Source organism: Lissotriton helveticus, chromosome 2_1 (genome assembly GCF_964261635.1).
Source record: "Lissotriton helveticus chromosome 2_1, aLisHel1.1, whole genome shotgun sequence".
Classification (NCBI taxonomy): Eukaryota; Metazoa; Chordata; class Amphibia; order Caudata; family Salamandridae; genus Lissotriton; species Lissotriton helveticus.
Genome location: NC_136059.1, coordinates 1,785,586,514 through 1,785,608,784, shown reverse-complemented (window position 1 = coordinate 1,785,608,784; position 22,271 = coordinate 1,785,586,514).

Below are 22,271 nucleotides of genomic sequence, written 5' to 3'. Positions count from 1 at the left end.
GACAGGGGATCTAAAGAGGGCTGAATGGGTGCCGCCAGAGCCTCATATCAGTCAAATCGCTCTTCGATTTGCATTACTTTGGCTAAGATGGGATCTAATAAATTGGCCATCATTCTACTTATTTCCACTCATAATGCATCGTTAAATACAGGGGATGGAGGCAAGATGCCTAGAGGGGATGGTATTGGTGGGCACTCTGTAGCAGAACTCATGCCCACCTTGGGATTTGCTCCTTTCGGCTTTGGATTTTTGGCACCAGTGGATTTAGTTGGCTTTGTTTTTATGATCCCACCACCTCTGCGTCTCTCAGCTGGGAGATCATTTGAAAGTCGGTTTGATGTGAGCGCATAGATTCCCTGCTGGGTATATCGGGTAGGTCAGGTAGATCTGGTAGAGTGGTCGGGTTACCTGTCTGGGTTTGTGGAGGAATATCCGCTGTTAACAATTGAACTGGCTGGGTGAGTGACTGCGTGAGAGAGTTAATCTCAGGGAACTTCACTCCGGGGGACCTCTGTGGGTATAAAAGGGGCTCCAATGATAAGCTTCTCTTAGTTAGCTCAATCTAAGGAGTGAGGACACTTGCTGCTCTGGACAAAAATGCATCAAGTGTTGCTACAGTCCCTCTTCCCGATTTCTCAGTAGGTCCTTTCCGCTTTACCATTTTACAAAATGAACACATTTTAATTAACAGTACATTAAGGTAAACGTTGGATGTTAGAGGGGGGCTCAGCCCAGGCTCCGACGGACATAGACGGGCCTGGGCACAGTCTGGTCACATTCCTGCATGTGTCCTATACCACGGATCAGGGTCGATGCTTTATGCGTGTTTCCGAGTGCAAGGGAGGCTGGGAGGTGTAGTCCTGCAGTCCTGTTGCGGTGTCATTAGGTGGCTTTCACCCGAGCAGGAACAGCAGAGACAGCATCCAGGTCAGCATTAGAAATGCGGCTACACTCCCCGCGGGCCGGGGTAGATGATTTATACTCGTCCTCGGAACCACACCTTCAGCATGGAACAACACCTGGTGGCTCACTGACCTCAGCATCCTCCCTACCCCCGCAGACCACGCAAATAACCTCAGCTTCACACTCGACTCCTCCCTCTCCATGAACCACCAGGTCAACACCATCACCTCCTGCTGCTTCAACACCCTCAGCATCTTCCGCAAGACTTTCAAATGGATCTCCACATAGGCAAGGAAGACAGTCACCCACGCACTCATCACCAGCAGACTAGGCTATGGAAACGCCCTGCTACCCAGCATCAACAAGTCTCTACTACGTAAGCTCCAGACTATTCAGTACACCGCCGCCAGACTCATCCTGTGGATCCCTCGATATGAACACATCAGTCAACACCTACGAAAGCTCCACTGGCTCCTTCAAGGTACTCACCTACGCCTACAAATTCATACACAACACCGGACCCCAATAACTCAACGACAGAGTCACCCTCCATGTACCCAAATGAAACCTCCACTCCACCAACCTCCTCCTCGCCAAAACCCTGTGCATCTGCAAAGCAGGGGGAAGATCCTTCTCCTGCATCACGGCCAAGACCTGGAATGAGCTCCCCACAGACATCAGACGTGCCCTCTCCCTGAACACCTTCAAGAAGGTTCTGAATACCTGGCTCTTTGACTGAATTGGACCTGCTGAACTCCCCCGCAGCACCTTGAGACCATCACAGGTGAGTAGTATGTACTTATAAGCCCCTGATTGATTGAGCGTTTCCGGGCGCAAAGGAGGCTGGGAGGTGTAGTCCTGCAGTCCTGTTGTGGTGTAATTAAGTGGCTTTGCACACCAGTAGGAACAGAAGAGACAGCATCCAGGTCAGCAGGAGAAATGCAGCTACTTCTTTCTCGACGGGCTGGGGTCTATGCTTTATGCGCATTTCTGAGTGCAAGGGAAGCTGGGAGGTGTAGTGTCACAGTCTCTTTGTGCTGTAATTAGGTGGCTTTCACCTCAACAGGAACAGCAGACTCAGCATCCAGATCAGCAGGAGAAATGCAGCTACACTCGCCACGGGCTGGGGTCGATGCTTTATGCGTGTTTCCGAGCGCAAGGGAGGCGTAATCCCACAGTCCCGTTGTGGTGTAATTAAGTGGCTTTCACCCCAGCAGGAACAGCAGAGACAGCGTGCAGGTCAGCAGGAGAAATTTGGCTACACTCAGCGTGGGCCGGGGTTGATGCTTTATGCGTGTTTCCGAGTGCAAGGGAGGCTGGGAGGTGTAGTCCTGCAGTCCCGTTGCAGTGTAATTAGGTGGTTTTCACCCCAGCAGGAACAGCAGAGACAGCATCCAGGTCAGCAGGAGAAATATGGCTACACTGTATCATTCAAATGTTATCCCACCCACTGCAGCATACAGCATAGGGCAATGGGTCAGTTCACTTCGTTCATTGGTTCAATCACTGGGACTAAAGGCATTCTGATGTTTCACAAGAAATGCATTCACACACAATTCAGTTCCCTTCATTGCTAGGAACTACTGTGGTAGTTCATGTTTTTGAGACTAAGAATATTTTTGCTTTCAGCAATTTTTTCTTCATGTTGGTGAGGGCCAGACAGCTAACTAAACAGTAAAGTTTTAAAAAACATTACTACACAAAACAAGCACTGACAAAGCCAACTGGCTGGCAGCCAACACCAGACTTATTGGCTTTGCCATGGGCTGTTTCCTTTTGACTAAACTGCTGAGTATGTTGCATTAGGCAAACGAAAAGCAAATTTTAAGCCAGAGGATAACCTTACTGCTTGAACTACATTATCTACGATTAGCCAAGGGATAACGTAGGGAACAACATACTTACCTTAGCACATCAAACTATTGTGACATAGCCCAACATGCCAGTTCCAGACATTTCTTGTCCATGCATTTGTGTCCTCACAAGCTCTTCCCGAACAAGAAATCAGTACTACGAGGTCACAATTGCACCAGTATGCTGTCTACATGTACTGATATTGGTGTTGCTACAATACATGGTTTCATGCTTCCATAAAATACGTTGGAGCAAATGTACTATTATTTCATGCAGCAAGTGCAGCAACTAAAGTTGCTACCTACTTTGTACGAAAGAGGGAGAGCATGGCAGTGTCATATCTGCAAACATGTGGTGCTGCTGGTCACATCCCAATCACCGGCGCACAATTTGTTTTCCATGAGCCAAGCACAAACCTTTGCACCATAGTAAAAAGTTGTCTGCATGATGTCTACCATCGGTTTGTACTAGAAGGGTACCATTATAGTACAAAATACTATTTCCAGGAAAGGCTAAAATTGTCCCCACTTTATAGGAGTGCAACACAGAGCAACACGCATGTAAGGTTTGAAAAGTTTGGAGAAATAAAAACATTTCTCCTACTTTGCGTGTGAACAAGGTGTTTTTTTTTACATAAAACCAGTGGTAGAAGTGGGCGGGATCGGAAGGGCATGGCGCGCCCCTACTTTTTAAATTAGACACAGTCCGTTCCCCTACTTCTGTATTTTAAAAATGCGTCCCAGAATAGCAGAAATGGTCCGAATTAGAAACATATTTTGAGATCGCCCAGCCCTGTGTGTTGCACTTTAAGGAAGGTGTCTGCAGTTGCCACGACCTCCTCCCCCTTTCCCTCTGTGTCTTAGGGCATGGGCCTGCATAGCAAAACTGTGGGAGCAATCAATCATCACGCAATAACGGCAACCTTTGATGGCCCTGCTGCTAGAGTGTGATTTACACCTCATTTAGTAAATTAGTGAGGAGGCCCCCTGCCTGCCCCCACAGTGACCAATACAATGGTCACAACAGGATGCATTTTAGGCACCACCCTTGACCTCATATGCCCTTTATTTTCGGGCTCACACAGAATGATGACGCCACAAAGAAAGGAAAAGCACTCCAGTGTAGAATTCTTGGCAGACTATGCCCTAACCTTGGCGCTTTAAAAAACAAGCATTTACAATGAAATAGGTGTCACATTTTCAAAACTTTGACCTATTGGTATTGTGAATGACAATACCTTTTATTAATGCAGGTTTTATAAACATATATAAAAGGCATTGTCATTTACAATGCCAATAGCTCAAATTCTCGCAAATGCGCGACCTATTGCATTGCATATGCTTGTTGTAGTTGGTCTTGGTGCAAAATAGAAATGAAGTGCCAGTGATGTTACTGACATTTCAACTAGCCAAAACTGATGCACTCTGGGATGGAAACCTCAGACCATTTGGAAAGTCGCCTGTGGGCCACCAAAGCTCTACAATGCCATATCAGTGACAGATAGCATAAGCAGCCCCAGTGTTACCGGTTACATCTATATTTGCTCTGTGTCCCCATATGCCACACTTGGACTATATGCCCAAGTTATTGCCCTCGTTGGAAGGTATGTTCAGGTCTCTCTTATAAGGTGTGTTCCCAGGTATTTCCTGTAGTATGTAGATGCTTGTGATATTGCCCAAATAAGGTGTGCCAGTGTGTGTCTCTCCCATCGCATATTATGCTATGTCTTTTGTTTTCCCCAAAGCACTTTTTTGGGTCTTCCAGCCTGCTTGAGTCCCTTTTGTTGAGCTCTCGCCATGCCAACCTGTGGGTAGTCATCCCTCTAACTTTATTCTTCAGGTTTGAGAACTCACCTACTGACAACTGATAACTTGGGAATACCTCTCTTCCCTCTTACCAAACTGGTTATCAGCAGGCGCAACCTGTAAATATGTAATTTACTCTAACGGTATGTTTCCCATGTTCACCTTTCATTTACCACATATATAATGTCTTTGTATGCGTGCAACTCACTCATACATTTAGTAAAAACACATTTCGGCACTCTGGCCTGCATTGCCCCAAGGAACCAACATATGTGAATCAAAATACAGAGCAAAGTTATAGAAGCTGGCATTATATGGACAAGTACATCGATGAAGATAATCACATATACCCTTTGAGGTGTGTTTAACAATTCAAAAACAATAGCTTTGTCAGTTTAAAATCACATGAATAAACTGCCGGTCAACTCAAGAGGGCCATCGGAATAGTCATAGTCATGAAAGGTTTAAGGAGGCATGGGGAGACTGATATTAAGTGAAGGTGTGCAAATGGGTCACACGCTGAAATTCTTTGAGGACATTTTGAGTCGATTCTTTGTTCAAAGGTTCATATGCATAATATTCCATGGATCCATTACGGTTGTAGTCCGTGATTTTCCTGATTGATCCACAACTATCATAGGATCTGTCTGACCATTTGCAGCTGTTAGGATCTGGGCCTAGATCGCAGCTTCTTTGTGTCCATAGATTGTTGGGCCCCGACTTGGGTTGTGTGGAGTAAAATCCCTTGAACCCGGGTGTTTAATCTCCTAATTACAAACCAGGTAAACATTTACAGATCTGTATATGGGGCTGTGTGCATTCACCGTGGGATATAGACAGGACACTGGAATTATGTTTCAATGAAGGATCAAATTATGCAACTGGGTAGACTAAATTATGCAGCAAGAAAAGGCATGTTACTATATACGGTGTAAAACTGCACATTTTGTGGCAGTATTACCACATTATTATGTCTTTTTGTGCATGTTAAACGTGGAAAAGGTTCCACCTCCTTCCTAATAGTGTAGCACTCAAATACTGAAATAGACAATTAAAAGGTGACCAGTCAACCTTTTCGAAGTCCTCCACCTACACCAACACGTCTCTGTGTTGTTTTAGTAAATTTTGGTAAAATCTGCAAGTTATGGATTATGTGCCTAATCCATAATTATGCAGAACAAAAAGGCCCGCAGAATTGCATAGTTCAACCTGCCCAGGATATAAAGTCGAGGTCAACTACATTACTAGTCAATACAGTTCATTTTTGATGGCTACTGGAAGTATGTAATTGTGCTGGTGTGGAGAGTTCCCTCATAATTATGAATATGCTGCACTTGCATAATAATTGACCATCTCCAGCATAATATACTGCTGTGACCCAAATCATTTTGTTTCTAGCTCGAGCCGATGTGAGATGCGTAAGAGAAAGCTCCCAATGTGATGTTGCAAAGTGTTAGGCATATTGGAAAGCTTAACCAATCAACTTTAGTTACTGATTGCAGCATTCGGATTATATTACACAGGTACTAACTAGGTGAAATTTACACCCTGGCAATATTCATTAGTGTTAAAATACCAGCATAGGAAACTAATAATGTCATAGGATGCCCTGTGTTATACCGCATAAGTTCTCATTTTAATTTAGACAAGTATATTTTATGACCTGGAACTCCTTCGCCCTTCTACGCTGCTGTATCACAATAAGTCAGATGAATGACATCTTCTGCTGACCTTCTGGGACACGCACTGCTTTCTAATGCATCTTGGTTGTGGTTTGCGACACTCATAGTCATCCTCACTTGCTTAGGGAGACCAGCAATAGTCTGTAATCAAATATATTTAAAAGTGGGCCCACCGAGGAATAATGTAACTAGTCCAGCTGCATTAGTATAAACAATAAATGCATTCTGGGATCTGTAGTGCTAACTTTAGCACTGCAAATTGGGCCTGCTTGTAAATCCGTAGAGCATTGTGTCTAAGCTTAAATATGGTCGTTGTAATTTTGGTGCCGTTTTACCTGAAATTCACTATTATTTATCATCAAAAAATTTTATTGGTCAAATCAATGTTTTGAAAAAACAATTTGGGTGGGAGTTTTATATAGCACGAACTAGACCCGAAGATATCGGGTATCAGATCACTTTACATAGCACCAGTTCTGTTACATGAGGACACATTTATTTTTGTTAGGCATGGGTAGATTAAGTGATTTGCGCAGAATCACAGGATGTTGTCGAGACTCGAACCTGGTTCCCCAGCTTCAACGTCAACCGCTCTAGCCATAAGCTTACATCCTCTCTCCCAGAGATGTTATCTTCCCCAGCCCAGCTGTGAAACAGGAATACATCGAAGCTAAGAAACCTTGCACGACATGCAATTTGCAAAACGTGCTAATAGAGTATTGTGCAACATTGTAGCATTTATATAGCGCTTTTACCACTCTCTATGTGTGGGGGTGCTGCCCACTTGCTCGAAGGCCCACCTGGCAGGCTGTGTAGCTGATAGGGTGTGATTTCTGTTTTGATCCCACGTGGGAAGTGCTTCCTTGTCATGTGTGATGACCTCAGAGGTGCGGTTACCCAGTTATGGGACGCAGAATTTACCAGTGTGTCTAATGGATGAACAGTGAGAGAAAAGTAGCTTAGCCAGTGCCTGTTTTTATTCTATGTTAAGAGTTTTGTTGTCATGAGTAAAATCCCTGTATGTACACCAAACTAATCAATCAATCAATCAATCAAAGTACTTGTAAAGCACACTACTTACCCGTGAGGGCACTGAGGGGAGGGGGGAGCTGCTACAGCTCGAAGAGACAGGTCTTGAGGAGCCTTTTGAAGGTCAGTAGGTCATTGGTCTGCCGTAGGTGGGTCGGGAGAGTGTTAAAGGTCTTGGCGGCGAGGTAGGAGAAAGATCAGCCGCCGAAGGTCTTTAGTTGGATGCGGGGGAGACGAGGCTGGCGGAGTGGAGCTGTCGGGTGGGGGTGTAGAAGCTGACTCTGCTGTTCAGGTAGGCTGGTCGGGCATTGTGGAGTGCTTTGTGTGCGTGGGTGAGGAGCTTGAAGGTGATCCTCTTGTAGACGGGGAGCCACTGTAGGTCTCTTAGGTGGGGGGTGATGTGGCTGCGGCGGGGGACGTTGAGGATCAGTCGGGCAGAGGCTTTTTTGGATGCGTTGTAGTCAACGCAGGTGTTTGGCTGGGATTCCTGCATAGAGAGTGTTGCCGTAGTCCAGCCTGCTGCTGACGAGGGCCTGTGTCACTGTTCTTCTTGTTTCGGTCAGGATCCACTTGTAGATGCGGAGCATGCGGAGGGTGTTGTAGCAGGATGAGGAGACGGCGCTGACCTGCTTTGATGTGGAGAGGGAGGAGTCAAGGACAAAACCTAGGTTGCGTGAATGGTCGGTGGGTGTCGGTGCAGTTCCCAGTGTGGTTGGGCACCAGGTGTCGTTCCAGGCCGAGGTGGTGGGTCTGAGGATGAGGTCCTCCGTCTTGTCCGAATTCAGCTTCAGACGGCTGTTCCTCATCCAGTCGGCGGCGGCCTTTAATCCCTCTGGAGGTTGGTTTTGGCGGTGTGTGGGTCCTTGGTGAGGGAGAGGATGAGCTGGGTGTCGTCGGCATAGGAGATGATGTTGAGGTCGTGTTGGCGGGCCATTTGGGGGGCCATGTAGACGTTGAACAGCGTTGGGCTGAGGGATGAGCCCTGGGGGACGCCGCAGATGATGTCGGTGGCTTCAGATTGGAAGGGTGGGAGGCAAACACACTGTGTTCTGCCGGAGAGGTAGGACGTGGTCCAGTCGAGGGCCTTCTCTTGGATTCTGGCTTCTTGGAGGCGTGACTAAGGGGTATATATACAAGGACCTTGCATCCAGTTTGCACCACGGAACGTGGTAAATGCATGATGCATATCTCCAAGTCATATTTAGGAAGCCACTCATAGCCACTTTGCATGGCTTTGAATGGTTTTATAAATATGGAGTAATGCGACACAGTGCAAATCGCCGCTTTGCCTCCCTCAGCACAAGGGACACATTGCAGTGGGTGTTCCCATGCAACTCCCACGGTTTCTGATGCATTCCTAGATTTACAAGGACATGTAAACATGGGAATGTATTGAAATTGTACGCCTCCCCAAGGGAGGCATAACAAGGGAAAATATATTTTTTTCTCTCAATTGTTTTTTCTTTCTATATGTCCAGTATACCTAGAAAGATAAAAAAGCATCTCAGGATTGTTTTTGTGCAGGAAAGTGACCCTTCTTGCACAAAAACAATCCTGCATTCAACAGGGTGCCTGCATTGGCACTAGGCTGATGAAACTGCATCACCACAGGGGGAAAAGACAGAAATGGACCTTATTGGATAAATATGGTGCATTCCTGCCCTTTCCTTGTGACACAGGGCAGCATAGCAAAATAACGTGCTGCGCTGCAGTGTGCCACCATTCCAGTATATATACATCTAAGTTTGCAAACTTCACGGTCTCTCTGCTTCATGCACAAGCACAAGCACTTTTAACATGTTCTGCCTGTTTTGGGGCCACTGCAATTATGCAGCAATGGAGGACAAAATGATGTTGCAGTGTTGGCTAAATTATGCAGCAAAGAAAGATTGCAGCGTAATGTGAGGTACATTTTCTGATACTTTATTCTTTTTACATTTGTACACATCCCACAGTCTCTGCAAAGCTTTTGCCTCAATAATACCAGTTTAACATACAAGTGCAGCAGTGAGAACGGTGACCAGTCAACCTTTGTAAAGGACTTTCTACTTCACAGCAACACAAGTCACGTGTTTTGATCCATTTGAGCTACATACAATTTTTTTATTAAAACCATCAGATTATGCGGCCGATGATGTATTTTGTGGAAAATATGGCAGATCTATATTTATGTGGAAAAAATTAGCAAACTAGGGTATTTTGCCATTCATGTTTAACCTTCCTCATGCAGTCTCTGTTGGGTGGTATTTCTAGACACCTACAGTGCTTTTGGAGAGACAAAGGATTAAGGTGTCTAATAGTGATTGCAGAGGATAGTTGTCTCAAGGGGAGCAAATAACTGATTGAGATAATCCGAGGACCACTACCTATTTCTGCCTCTACCACTGTTTGAGTCTCATAATTTCAGAATTGATCCATTTGCAATTCTCATTGCTAACTAACTTGAGTAGTAATTACACAAACTACTCATATAATAATTGTATCTCATTCATCTGATAATGCTAAAAGCATCTGCAAAACCAACAGGTCTGGGTTGTTTTAGGTGTATATATTCATTTTTGAGTGTTATTTCTAGATACAATGACAGGAAACCAGAAGGCATCTAATGCAAGCTTCATTACATGTTGCGTGAAGCACATAAAAAACGAAGGATTACAATTTAGCATTGACCGAGGGGCACAGAATTATGTACTCAACAGTGCTCCCCAACATGTGGGCCCTCCTGTCATAGAATTTGAACCCAAATTTTATGTTCAGAAATGGTTAGGAAAAGGGAGAAGTGGTGCTGATGAAAGAACCCGCATGGCTCGGAGACAAATGGCACCTGATTCCTCTTATAAGCGTATTTGGGACATTCTGTGATTGAAAACGTATCCCACATTGTAAATGTATTTTAATGTCATATATTAAACCTTAAATAACCGTGTATCCATTGGTTGTATTAACTAACGTTATAAGCTGTAACTGGTCAGTGAACTGCCAAACATACTAAATACCGGTAGGTTTTGCTCTTTTTAGCCTCACCTCTAACTCCGCCCACTGACCCAATCCTTTGTTTATTCCCACCTCCTGATGCTCCACCCACAGTTCCCCTATTTTTTCCCCCACTTCGACCACTGCATAAAACCCCATATGCCAATGTTAGTAGATAGGGCTTTGCATCAAAAGGTTTTGCGCTGGAAAGTAAATAATAAATCAACACTCAGCACTGGTTTGCATCACTTTTGGTGACTTTGCCCTGAAGCAAAGTTTTGATTAATCTGGCCCTTATTTTTTTTTTACTTTAAATCCTAATTCTGAGCTTCCCTACAGCAAATCGAAAGGAGCTTCCAAAGTAGAAAGGCGCTTAGTTTGTCTGCTTCAATCTTCTACTGAAAAATGTAAATAGTAATTGAGCTGGAATTTTTTGACACACTAGAGATATTTCATTTAGGCTTATTATTGTAAGATGAGAGCATGCTTTTATCATTTTCCTTGCCAAGAAATGTGTAAAATACTGTTGCAATCTAAATCTTTCAGATTGATTTAAAATACATTTGAACACAGTTGTGCTTATTTTGCACACAAACAACCTCACGTGCTAAGGAACAAGTTGTAAACGTGTTCCCAGCATTCTAAATCATAGGCTGATGCAAACTTTACTTGCAAAGGATGCAAAAATGAAAATGCCTATACTTGTCTCTTGAACCAATAGAGATTCAAATTGTCGGAAATATGGTTTGAGCTTCACTGAAGCCCATCTTTATGGAAGTGTCACTTTTATCCACAGATGGGAACAACTGCCTTCAGAAATGATGATTCAGAACAGACGGCACATGTGACCTTGCAGAAGTGATGAAGAAACCGAGGGACTCCTCCACAGAGATTCTGATAAAGAGAGACCTTCAGCCTGAGCACGAGGTGTGAAGAAGGTGTTAATCCAATGAAAGAGCATGAACACGCTTAAACCGTAATGCATTGATCGGTCATCCGAACCCCTAATCGAATCAGAATGCCTGCCCTGGGAATAGGGGGCTCGAGTGGCAGCTGGAGGTGACCTTTCAGAGCGCTCATGAACTGCTGAAAATTCGGAGAAATGAAACGGGCTCCACGAAAAAGGAGAATTAAAAACGCGCAGTAGATTAAGATAACTCGACAGCGAAGTGTGATGATGTCTGAAGACTTGTTTACGGATACTACAGGTGAGCTTCAAGTATTTAAGGCAGGGCCGGGCTAGGAACCTAAAGCAGCCCTGGCAAATTGTGTCCGATCAGCTCCCCTACAGTGGTAGTCTGACCACTGCTGGGGGTGGTGGGAGCGTGGGGGTGGTGTTGCGGATAGGGGGTATCAGGGTTTGTTGGGATTCTCCCTTCCCCAAGAACATTTTCGAGAAAGAAAGACCAAAATGGTGCATTTTACAACACATATTTCATTACATATTTAATTGTATTAACTTTCAAAGCATAGTAGTTGATAACCTTAAAGAACACTAGGACACCCAGTGATATCTACCCAATGACATTCTTAACCTTTTCCGTGCGTACTCCCTCCCCAGTGCTGCTGTCAGCCAACGGCCGACGAAGCCCTGCCCACCTTTTAGAACGCCCGCACCACGGTGGAAAAACCGCAGCGGTTAAGGCGTTAAAGGCTCGCTATAGTAGCAGTGCTTTAAATGGGGAAAAAAAAGTGCAGGTACTCATCAAATTGAGCTGTGACCTGGGGGCGTGGCAAGAAGGCGGGGCTAGGAGGCGGGACAAGGGGCGGGGCTAATGTCAATTTAAAAGGCGCAAGAATTTTTTGGGGTGCGATACCGACACATTGCTTCAAATCTGTAATATATTGATACCCTTGCATGTATTAAAGATACTCTTAACTTTCTCCTTCAAATGCTGCATATGAAATTGCTGGTGCACAAATGGTACATGAATCACATTTATTATGCACAGATTCAGCGACCATGGCCAGCTTATAGAAGAAAAGTAGACAACCAACCAATACTAGTTGACAGATTATTGAATAGGTAGCCATCAGGTTTTCCTTTTTATCAGAGGCATTGGTCTAATGAAGTACAGTCTGGAATTCAGTCCACCAAGATCAATTGCAAAAAAAAAAAGTTTATTAATCTAACCGGACACAGTTTAGTTAAAGCCATACCATTCTTTAGTATGCTTTATCTTTCTGGTTATGGACTAACAGAATGCTATACAGCACTGACCTGGACGTGCAGCACCTGATCAACAGCAGCACTCGGCTGCAGCCTACTCAACCAAGAACTGACATCAAAAAGGTTTTAAATAAACATGCAAGCATGTATTTAAAGGTTAAGTGACGTAAAAAAAAAAAAGAAGAAAGTAACTAGGGTGTCCTGCACCTCTTAACTTTACCAACACTCATTTTTAAACACATTTTGCTACAAGAGTGTACACAATATATAAAATCTCTTCCCAATTAAAAGTGTTATTTTCTTAACATGCAGAACCGCTTATCCTTAATACATCAGAATATACCAGTGCGTTGATAAGCATTTTCCGTTTTAAAGTATGGTTTTCAAACATGAATTTAAAAACATGAATTCTTCCCTTCACCCTGACAACAATGTAAATATGGAACTTATGTTCATCCTCTTGAGCGGCCTGGTTTCCCATTATACATGATCACTATAATTTATCAATCAAACACAGGGGAGGATTTTGTAAAGTGCATATCCTGAAGTAATATTGCGCGCTTCTCCTATATTTGATAATGAAGTAAAGGGAGGGAAAGTATAAACAATTGCGTAGGATCACACAATTTGGTAAAGTGGAGAAGCCAGGATTAATCCCAGATTTTCTGATTTCTGGTCAACTGCACAATGTGAAACCAGAAAACCTGGGATTAGTCCTGGCTTCCCCACTTTACCAAATTGTGTGATCCTAGGCAAACAAAAATGTAAGTGAGAACCCATGATATTTACTAATCCGCTTGTTAGGTACAAATCAAAACCCCAATTCTGGTGTAAACTGGAGAGTTGTATAAAGGACAACAACTATAAAAATGGCAAAATACTGAATACCAAAACAGTGTATTGCACTCCAGGGGCCATCAAAAAGGAAAATTACATGTCTGTGACTTTTTAAAGGCCTGCTAGCCCAGATACCAGACGCTGCTGCCCGAACGTTTTAATTGCACAAACACCTGGGCTGAATAAACGCCATAAAACCGGACCAAATACAGATTGGTTTGCTCTTGATACATGCACAATTGTCACTATTGGGAGGTGGAAGAGCAGAGTAAGTTCAGCCTGTAGCAGTAGGACTGGAATTTTTGATTGCGAAATAAAGGACCTAAACTGTAACATTTCTGATTGTCTGTACACAGTGACCTCAAGTGAATCCCTCGAGGAAAAGGAAATAGAAGGCATGCAGTGTGCAAAGAACACATGTGATGGGTGAGCAGAGTAGTAGGATGTGTGCACCCGCAGCCTGAGTCCCAGCAGATTTCTTTGTGGAAGATCTAAATATAGTTGTTAGGCACATTCTATCTGGATGTCACTAACGCCATGGTGGCAGAGACTCTTGATGGTGGAAAATGAAACTTAGCTGCCTAAGAAGACACCCTAATATTTTTGCTGGCATAGGCAAGGCCACGCCTCCTCCTGGGATGTTCACAGGTCTCTTGGCTTTTGCGACCGGTGTTGTCACACATTCTACATGGAGCCTCTGCAGAACTGAAAAATCTGTAGCAAAATGCAATAGTAGTTGAGGGAAAGGAAGCAGAGCAGGACGATGCCCTTTTTTGTGTCACTGTCTGCTGGCTCTTGGCTGGCTGAGAAGCTGCCATGTTTAGCTTATGTGTTTGTACATGTCCGTGTGCTTCTTTTCACCTGTACCTTTATGTGAGCTGGCATTTCTGTTTGTGGAATTTGTATGCCTGCCCAAGCTCTTTAAAGCAAGTATAGAATTCAATATGTTGAATTGCCATACATATGAATCCTAATGATGGGGTCCCATGCATATTTTGATAAGGTGCTACTTTAAATATAACTCTGCCTGATCTCACCTGTTTGAAAGAGCTTCTTTTTGGCCAGGGGTGGATGGGAGGGAGCGTGCTCTCTCTGTGTTCTGAATCTCACAGGGAGCAAAACCATAAAGATCAACTACCCGGTCTCCCTCCTCCTCCCAGAAAATATTGGAAAAAAAATGACAAGGAACGCATTACACAGATAATTTTTCTTTAAATGCTCGCTTGTAATTTTTCCTCGTGTTTCACTACTATTCCTATTGTGAAGCGCTCTGACAACTTCGGGTAAAGGCTGCGCTATACAAAAACGAATAAAATGAAAATAAACAATAAAAAGTATAATTGGGCTGGGGATGAGGGGGGCGGGGGTGGTAGCTCCATACAAACCCTCCTGAAGATCTGCCCTTGGAGAGAGGAGCCGGGCCAGCAGCGAGGACCGGAATGAAATACAGCAGCAGAGGCCGAAACAGCAGGAAAGGAATGTATTTGTTTCTGCCTCTGCTGTAACGCAGGATTGATGGGCCCCTTGGAGAGATGTAATCAGGGCACCGGGGTGAAGTGCAGCAGCCGCCCCTGCATTACACAAGCACACTAATGTTTTTCAGACTACCGTGCCTGAAACACACTAGTGTGCTTGTGTAATGCAGGGGCGGCTACACTTCCCTGCATTACATCTCTCTAAGGGGCCCATCAATCCCGCTTTCCACAACAAAAGGCGTGCATTGTACTAACCTGTGTGTACCGAGGAGTTTGTGGAGGGTTCCTCGCTGGGTCTGGCTTGCGAAATCCTTCACGATAGCTCTCCCTCGGTGCTGATCCTGTGGCTCTGCTTTCTGTCCTGCGCTGGAAACCGCAACAGGGAAAACCCGCCTAAACTGGCCTTTTAAAGGCCTTTGATCCTTCGCGCCAAACATCTACCTGGCGGGTGACGTCAGACGTTGCTTGGCTATGCTACATCAGTACCGCGCCACGGCACACATTCCAGCCATTATGTGAGCATGTGTCACAGTGAAAGATGTGACGCATGCTCACTTTAACGTGAAAAGCCGACCTGGTTTTATGAGTACCGGTACTCTCCTTTTGTAAGGAAAAAGTGCCGGTACTCTCGGGGGTGAAAAAAAGAAGTGCCGGTACTCAGTACCGGTGAGTACCGGCCCATTTAAAGCACTATAATAGTAGTGAACCAGAGAAAACACAGAATAAGTCAGACCAGCCCCCCTAAGGTGCAGAGCGAGGGGAGGGTCTGACACTGGTATGGGGGGGTTGGCGAAAGGAAGGCTCAAAAGGTGCATTTTGCAACACATTTTTCATTACATATTTAATTTTATTAACTTTCAAAGCATGATGGACAGGGAATCTGGTTCCCCACCCGCAGGCACAAGAAGGGTAACTACCATAACCCCCATACAGCACTGCTCTGCTCTCCTGGCTGACGCCTTGTACTTGGGGGCAGCCCGACCCTGCCCTTTTCACACTTGTGTTACGGGAAAATTACAGGAGCTGGGCTGGTCTCCCCCAGTGCAGTGGACCCCCTTCTATTACACACGCCCGCCTGACCCTTTGATCTCTGCAAGGACGGGCACGGGGTATTTACTTATTACTGCTTACCTGTTGCTTCGCCCTGGCCCATCTTTATTCACTGCCAATGCAGTAGTCCTCCTGGCTCCAGCCTTCAAAATGGACACACCTGGTCACGCAATAGTTGTTGTAGGAGGCAGTAAAATTGCGTGCTTGCTGCTTATGGACCAGCAGCCTCCAGCAGCACGAGGAGCAGAGGACAGCCGTTCACACATGATGGAAAGTGAGGAGAGGACAGAGGGAGGAGATTCAATGTGACAGCGAAGGCAGGGAGCACGGGGGCAAGGCAGGCCAACCATCACCAGTGCCATCAAACTTGTATCGCTTTCGGACTACTAGATTGAATTACGGCCCTGTGTGAGAGGGGGGTGATCATTTTTTTTAAACGCAGTGCAGGCTTCAGCATGTGTGAACATGCGTGCACTGCTACAGTGCACTGGCACCAGCCGAGATGGAGAAGGGGAGGCTGGGAGCATAAGCTTGGTGCAGACTGTCACGGTGGGCTTTTGATTTTGTTACTAAGGGCCGATTTTGCCGAAAATTCAACCCCCCAGCAACAAAACCAGCCTTTGTGACAAAGTCCCCCTCAATCCTTCCAGCCTCCCAGGTGATCGCCCAGTATCACCTGTCCGGCTTGGATTTAAGGGGTGTGTTTTTCAAGGACCCTGACTCCATCCTCCAGCGAGCTGCAGAAAAGAAAGAAGTGGCCTGTTTTCCCTTTACACAGAGAAGCAGAGGAGAAAGACTGGTACCCAGAAAGATGTACCTTTCACGCGAAACAGAAGATAGAGAGCCACAAAGCCATTCACCTGTGTAAATTCAAATTACACGTGAAAGTACTTGACTTGTATGTAAAAAAAAAAATCATGTTTTAAATCCACAAAAAATGAACACATTAAAATCAATATAATCATTGAATAAGTCAAATTACATTTGTTAAATTTGCTCTCATGTGTGGGGGGTGGGATTTCCAGCACTTTTTTAATGTATGTGCACACCCATCAACTTGTTTGTAGGCATTTATAAATTTTGACTGTACAATTCCACCCTGGGAAGGCTTGGATATTTTCTCCTGTCAAAGCAAGAGTAAATCACTTTTCCGGGTGGGCAAAGGTTTTTAGCGATTTTATGATGAGCAAATATACACCAGCATATTTATTCATAGTACAATGAAAATTCACAAAAGACTGGCCAGAAGACTCCTGGGAGAATCTGACAATTACAGCTCCCAAAAGTACACAAACATTTGTAAATTCTGAAAGAGATATTTCTTCTAAGCATAGGTGGAAAATGATGAGAGTAAAGATGCAACAATTTTTTTTAGAATAAGGCCCCTCTGCTATTCAGCAGAGAGTGGGTTAAAGAAAAGTGATCTCTATCTACATTTGTTGTAATTTGGCAGCGATTGGGTTAGCATTAGCAGAAGCCATCCTGTATTTAGAGGCTATCTTGTCCGTTTTGTGGAACCCATTTTGTGGCAGCCATTTTGTTTGCCATGTGCTACCACGTGTATGCCATGTGCTCTGTCCTACCTTGCTGTTGTCTGCTCTTGAAATCTGCCTAGAGACAGGTTATATTTAGCCTCTTCCACTTTGCACATGCTCAGTTGAGCTTGCAGCTGTCCATGCAGCTGCTGTTAGTCTGTAAATGTCAGGATGTGTTCACTAGAATTAGCAACGGTTAGCTCCTCCAACTTGTTGACTGTGCATTTTCTGTATGACCTTATATGTGCCTAAAACCTACTTCTTGTACTTGTACCGCCTTCTTTTGAGCCCCTGTGTGAGTATAAAAGGACAAAGCTCCTTCCATTCAGGGTGCAACTTCATACGTTGCCGAAGGGTGTTGTGTGAATGTAGTTCCACCTCATGAGGTTAATAAACTTTGTATTTTCTATGCCAACTTCTATCCTATTGGTCTGAGGACTTGTGTAGAGAAGGCCGAACCCCTTGCACTGGTAGGCCTTGCTGAGGCTCACCACCACACATAGAGCATGGGCTTGTGTCCAAGGGGCGCACCAGTGGGGGCGGGGTCAGTAGGGGAGGGGACTGGGCAAAAGCTCCCCAAAAAAATTGACCATGAGGTTTATCACTGGTCACTGCAGCGGACGCCTTTGTCCACTGAGCCACCAGACCTGGCTGCAGCAGATGCCTTCGTCCACTGAGCCACCAGACCTGGCTGCAGCGGACGCCTTCGTCCACTGAGCCACCAGACCCGGCATACACACATCTCTCTCTCTCGCTCTATTTCTCTCTCTATCTCTCTCTCGCTCTCTCTCCCTCACTCTCCCTCTGTCTCCCTCTCCCTCCCTCCCCCTCCCTTTTCCTCCCTACCCATCTGTCTCCCTCCCTCTCCCTTTCCCTCCCTCACTCCCCCTCCCTCTGCCTTCCTTTCCCTCCCTCTGTCTCCCTTTCCCTCCCTCACTCTCCCTCCCTCTCCCTCACTTTCCCTCCCTTACTCTCCCTCCCTCTCCCTCCCCCTCCCTTTCCCTCCCTCACTCTCCTTCCCTTCTTCTCCCTTTCCCTCCCTCCCCCTCTGTCTCCCTCCCTCTCCCTCCCTTTCCCACCCTCCCTCTCTGTCTCCCTCTCCCTCCCTTTCCCTTCCCCTCTCCCTTCCTTTCCCTCCCTCCCTCTCCCTCTATCTCCCTTTCCCTCCCTCACTCGCCCTCCATCTCTGTCTCCTCTTCCCTCCCTCACTCTCCCTGTCTCCTTTCTCACCCTCACTCTCCCTGTCTCCTTTCCCTCCCTCACTCTGTCTTTATCTCCCTTTCCCTCCCTCACTCTCCCTCACTCTGTCTCTGTCTCCCTTTCCCTCCCTCACTCTCCCTCTGTCTGCCTTTCCCTCCCTCACTCTGCCTCTCTTTCCCTCTCTCATCTCCCTCCCTCTCCCTCCCTTCCTCTCCCTCCCTCTCCCTCTGTCTCCCTTTCCCTCCCTCCCACTCCCTCGGTCTCCCTCCCCTCTCCCTCCATTCCTCTCCCTCCCTCTCCCTCTCTTTCCCTCCCTCACTCTCCCTCCCTCTGCCTCCCATTCCCACCCTCACTCTCCCTGTCTCTCTTTCCCTCCCTTTCCCTCCTTCCCTCACTCTCCCCTCGCCCTCCCTCATTCTGCCTCATTCTCCTGCCTCATTCTCTCTGCCTCATTCTGTCTCTGTCTCCCTTTCCCTCCCTCACTCTCCCTCTGTCTCCCTTTCCCTCCCTTTCCCTCCCTCACTCTGCCTCCCTTTCCCTACCTCCCTCTCCCTCCCTTTTCCTCCCTCCTTCTCCCTCTCTCTCTCTTTCCCTCCCTCCCTCTCCCTCTGTCTCCATTTCCCTCCCTCACTCTCCCTCTGTCTCCCTTTCCCTCCCTCACTCTGTCTCTCTTTCCCTCCCTCACTCTCCCTCACTCTGTCAGTCTCCCTTTCCCTCCCTCACTCTCCCTCTGTCTCCCTTTTCCTCTGTTGTATAGAATGTTAGGACCCTAGTGTAATTTTCCCGATTCATGCCCTTATATAGGTATAAATCACCATGTCCTTATATAGGCATAGAAATCATAACCATATTTAGAAATAGCTCATGCAGTCCAAATACGGCATGGCTACTTCCACTAGTTCTGAAAATCCACAACGATTTCTTGGAAAAATCTGCTTCAGCAGCTAGGGACTTTCCCTTGCTTGAATACTGACTTGTCCAAGAACTCATGGATTTTTCAAAGAACTGAGATTCTTTGATGACGTTATTATGTCCACCTTTACGTCAATCTCAGCACTTTCAAGGTATAAATATGCCCACACTTGCCATAGCAAACACACGGTGGTTTGGAGCAGTTCGACTATCTACTTGCCCGACGCATCCTGCTACAGCAAGTGCCAAAGGAAGCTGACCCTCCAGCAGGCGTACTGAGAGAGACGCTGACTTTTCTCTTGCCTAGAAATCCAGCTCCAGTGTTTCCAAGCTACCCTTGCGGGTTGTTGAGAAATCGAGTCCTGAGACTGACCTCCTTCATTCTAAAACCAAGGTAAGGAGCTGATTAGACCCTAAGAGAACTCTTGGATAGATTCTTGGCAAACAATACTAAATTTATGCTACACCTCACTTACTTCTTCCCTCGTACTAGACTTATGTTTGGTACATCGGGGTAGGCGTATTTTAGAAGTACCAGTTGAGTACTTTTAAGCCTTTGTTATTTATGTATGTATTTATTTTAAGCCTGGGCGTCCGAATCGGCTATGCCCACGGAGTAGGCGTAGTGTTGCCTCCTACGCATTTTGCGTAGACAGCGTAGCCGGCAACACTACGCCCACTCCGTGTGCGTAGCCGAGTCGGCCGCCACCCGCCTCCCTCCCGCTCTCCCCCATACATTATTTAAGCTAAATACCCTTAATTAAACAAGTTTAAAGCACTTACCGTGTCCGGGGCTCGTCCGGGGCTCCCTCTTGGAATAAGCCGCGCATGCGCATTGGTATGCAACACGGGACGCGATTCCAAGAGGGAGCCACGGACGAGCCCGGGACACGGTAAGTGCTTTAAACTTGTTCAATTAAGGGTATTTATCTTAAATAATGTATGTAGGGGAGAGCGGGAGGGAGGTGCGTAGTGGGGCTACGCGGAGTGCGGGGGTGGGCGAAGTTGCACACCCACTCCGCGTAGCTCCGCGTAGCCCCACTACGCCCACTACGCCCAGGCCTAATTTATTTATGGTCTAGGAACCATACAATACTTTTACAGTATTATTTTATACAACTCTTTTTACTGTACGCATTATACTTTGCAACCAGTATTACGATTGTAGCAGTTCATTTCTTCTGCATGAGAAAGAAGACTGTTCAATAAATACTTTTATTGAATATGCCCGTCTCTCTATTTCTCTGCACCTCTGGTGAAACGAAGCATGCACAAATGACTGAGTAAAATATCTATCTATTGTTTCCATGACTCTGAAGATTTTTTATCTTGGGGAAACAAAGTTGTCATGTTTATGCGGTTGTCAGAAACTAATCCCTTCTTGTGAACTTGAGAAAGTGTCTAGCGACCTCTGAGCTAGCTGGCACTCACAATTAAGTTTAATATATTTTAGGACCCAAGTGTAATTTCCCGATTCATGCCCTTATATAGGTATAAATCACCATGTCCTTATATAGGCATAGAAATCATAACCATAACTCATGGAGTTTTCAAAGAACTGAGACTCTTTGATGACATTATTATGTCCACCTTTACGTCAACCTCAGCACCTTCAAGGTATAAATATGCCCACACTTGCCATAGCAAACACACGGTGTTTTGGAGCAGTTCGACTATCTACTTGCCCGACGCATCCTGCTACAGCAAGTGCCGAAGGAAGCCGACCCTCCAGCAGACGCACTGAGAGAGGCACTGTCTTTTCTCTTGCCGAAAAATCCAGCTCCAGTGTTTCCAAGCTACTCTTGCGGGTTGTTCGGAAATCGAGTCCTGAGACTGACCTCCTTCATTCTAAAACCAAGGTACGGAGCTAATTAGACTCTAAGAGAAATCTTGGATAGATTGTTGGCAAAGAATACTAAATTTATGCTACACCTCACTTACTTCTTCCTTCGTACTAGACTTATGTTAGGTACATCGGGGTAGGCGTATTTTAGAAGCAGCAGGTGAGTACTTTTTAGCCTTTGTTATTTATGTATGTATTTATCTATTGTCTAGGAACCATACAATGCTTTTACAGTATTATTTTCTAATATTCTTTTTACTGTACGCATTATACTTTGCAACCAGTATTACGATTGTAGCAGTTAATTTCTTCTGCATGAGAAAGAAGACTGTCCAGGCACACACGCAGAGCCTCATCCAAGCACCTCACAGGTCTTTAAAAGACCATTCGCATTTTAATGAGGCTGTGTTGTATTTCACCTTTTAGCGGCGCAGCTCCATTCTGACTATGGCTGGCCCCCACAGAGCAGCAGAGTCTCCGAGTCACACTGGTAGATGTCTGCAAGGTCCGTGGGCCACCAGGGAAGGCTTGCCGGGTTGCTCGCGGCCCCCTGGCCGTACTATGAGTACCTGTGACATAGAGCATTACACCCAGGTCCCTCCTGTGCTCGCCCCCTTCATTGTAACAAGTGAGATAATCCTATCTCACCAACAGAAAAAGAAAACGAAGGAGGGCTGGTACTACCCCTCCCTCTGAGAGTACATAACCGTACTCTTCCCAGCATTTCTCCTGTTCTTTTTTTCGGTCTACAGATAGTGTGAATGATGAGCAGGTGCCTGGGAGGCTCCTGCATTCTTACTGTTTTCTGCTGCTAGGAGGCGGGGATGGAACTGGTTTCCTTGACTCCCTCCCTGACGGGCTTGGGGGGAGTCATGCTGGCCACTCATGATGCGCTGTGACCACGTGGTGCCTGTTGGCTTTTCTTCTTTAGGCAGCCAGGTTCTTTAGGGCCTTACCAGTGAGGGGTCTGCGCAACTCCTCCTGGTTTGCCGGGCATGTCGGG